The sequence below is a fragment of the Oncorhynchus kisutch genome, linkage group LG22, assembly GCF_002021735.2.
Source record: "Oncorhynchus kisutch isolate 150728-3 linkage group LG22, Okis_V2, whole genome shotgun sequence".
In the NCBI taxonomy this organism is placed as follows: domain Eukaryota; kingdom Metazoa; phylum Chordata; class Actinopteri; order Salmoniformes; family Salmonidae; genus Oncorhynchus; species Oncorhynchus kisutch.
This window is the reverse complement of record NC_034195.2, coordinates 6720212-6722556: the sequence shown is the minus strand read 5'-3', so window position 1 is coordinate 6722556 and position 2345 is coordinate 6720212. Positions and strand designations below refer to the sequence as shown.

The 2345-nt window shown below is 47.6% G+C and overlaps 1 long non-coding RNA gene across 1 annotated transcript; it reads right to left on the bottom strand.

Annotated features, from left to right (window-relative positions):
• Nucleotides 1-1447: 1447 nt before the first annotated feature.
• LOC116356274 (uncharacterized) lies at nt 1448-2096 on the bottom strand. Its single transcript, XR_004204761.1, has 2 exons — nt 1896-2096; nt 1448-1777 (listed from the first exon to the last, which is right to left on the bottom strand). It is a non-coding gene; the product is annotated as an uncharacterized LOC116356274 (long non-coding RNA).
• Between the last annotated feature and the right edge of the window lie 249 nt (nt 2097-2345).

The window sequence follows — 2345 nt, the reverse complement described above, 5'->3', positions numbered from 1 at the left end:
GGGAGAGGGTACCGATACTTCACGGTGATGTCATGGAGTCCACGGTAATCGATACAAGGGCTAAATCCTCCCTCCTTCTTGGCCACATAGAAGAAACCAGCCGATGCAGGGGATGTGGACCTGCGGATTAAATCCTGTTGGAGCGCCTCTTGAATGTAGTCCTCCGTGACCTGGGTCTCAGCCACCAACAGAGTGTAAATATGTCTGTGCAGAGGTGGAGCACCGGAAAACAGGTCAATGGCACAGTCACAGGGGTGATGAGGAGAGAGACAGGTAGTGCGGGTCTTGGAGAATACCTCCCTTAGATCCTGATATTCCGGCGGGATATTGGGCTGGAGGGCATCCACAGGATTCTCAACCAGCGTGGAACCACAAGGAACAGGGAAGCAGGTCTTCCGTCATTCAGGTGACCAGTCAGTGATTCTCATCCTCGATCATGGGATGATAGAGTTATGGCAGTGAAGCCGAGGATGATATTGTGAACTGGTGATGAAGGGCATGTTTTCCTGATGATTGGGCTCCACGGTGAGGGTGAGTGTGTGATGGTTCCGGATCCTAGAGGCCAACAGTCGAGACCTTGAACCGGAAAAGGAGAGGAGAGCAGGTAGGTAGTAATATTGAGAGGGGGCAAGGGTCTGATCCATAAAGTTCCCTGCAGCGCCGGAATCCACTAAAGCTGTAGACACAGGGCATGAGGGACAGTCAGCCACAATGATGGGTACTAAAAAGAGTATAGAAGGAAGGTCTGAATCTGGAATACTCTCTCCTGGTCCAGGGGATGTAACATCACGTGACCGCCCCGCTGCTCTAATGGATCACGGATTCTGAAGTAATGGACACCGCTGGCGCTTGTGCCCTCCCTGGCCACAGTACAGACAGAGCCCCAGCTGTATCCATCTGCGCCGTTCTGCCACGGGAAGGCATGTGACCCCTACCTCCATGGGTCCAGGCTCTGATCCCAAACACTCACCCGAAGGAGGGAGAGAAGTGATGGAGATGCCGACGCTCCCGGAGGAGGTTATCCAGACGGATGGCCATCGCAATGAATGCGTCCAGGGTGAGACTGCCATCTCGGCAGGCCAGTTCCGTCTGGACCTCCTCGTGCTCCATCCACTGGAAGCTGCACGGTCAGCAGAGAAATAACCGTTTGGATGGCGTCCCATCAGATTTCTCCAGGAGGGATAGATGGGCATCGCTGACCTGAGCGGGTTGCTGAATGTGCTGGTGTGCTGACTCATTGTGTAGACTGGCTCTAGAATATCCTCCACTGTTGAGACATTGTAGACTGCGGAGAACATCTTCCATGGCCGTCTCCAGTTGAGCCAGCTGATCATGGTGTTGACGAGAAACGTCACCTTGTTCATTGAACATCTGGGAGATGTCAGGTTGTCCTGCTTCTTCCATATTTTGAGTTGATATTCTATAATGATGGTGCGGTGAGTCGGAAGCAGGTGAAACGTTTTAATAAAACAACAAAACCAAGAACAAGCCACTAACATCAGGCAATACGCTGATACACAAGAACAATACCAACTGGTGAGTGAACATGGCAGAGTAACATATAAAGGAGAGGAAATTATGAAGGTAATGGAGTCCAGGTGTGAATCATAATGATCATAATGATCATAATGATTCACAGGTGTGAGTAATGATGAATGCCAGGCGTGCATGATGATGAATCCCAGGACCGGTGGTTAGTACTCTGGAGACGTCGTATGCCGGAGGGGAGGAGCAGGAGCAGATGTGACAGGATCTCACAAAAGGAGATTCTGAAATTCTGAAAAAAAAGTAGTTTTAAATGTGTACATTTCCAAATATAAACAGCCTAATTTCAATATCATTAAAAATGCTTTAAAAGAAATGTCATACTTGCTTCCAGCACCACCAATAAATACCTGATGGCTTGCAGGGCAGTTTTGCTTCTTAGTGGCACTGGCACAGGTTTTCTGGTGTCTTGGAGTAGATTTTTGTGGGGTTTTGGGCCCTAAAGAAATGAATGCACGTGTTATATAACATCCAGCCTTTTCTACACATATTTGTAAGGCAATCTAAACACAATCTAATTTGTTCCTTGTTCTTCATGATGCTCTCTGCGCTTTTAACGGACCTCTGAGACTATCACAGTGCAGGTGCATTTATACGGAGACTTGATTACACACAGGTGGATTGTATTTATCATCATTAGTCATTTAGGTCAACATTGGATCATTCAGAGATCCTCACTGAACTTCTGGAGAGAGTTTCCTGCACTGAAAGTAAAGGGGCTGAATAATTTTGCACGCCCAATTTTTCAGTTTTTGATTTGTTAAAAAAGTTTGAAATATCCAATAAATGTCGTTCCACTT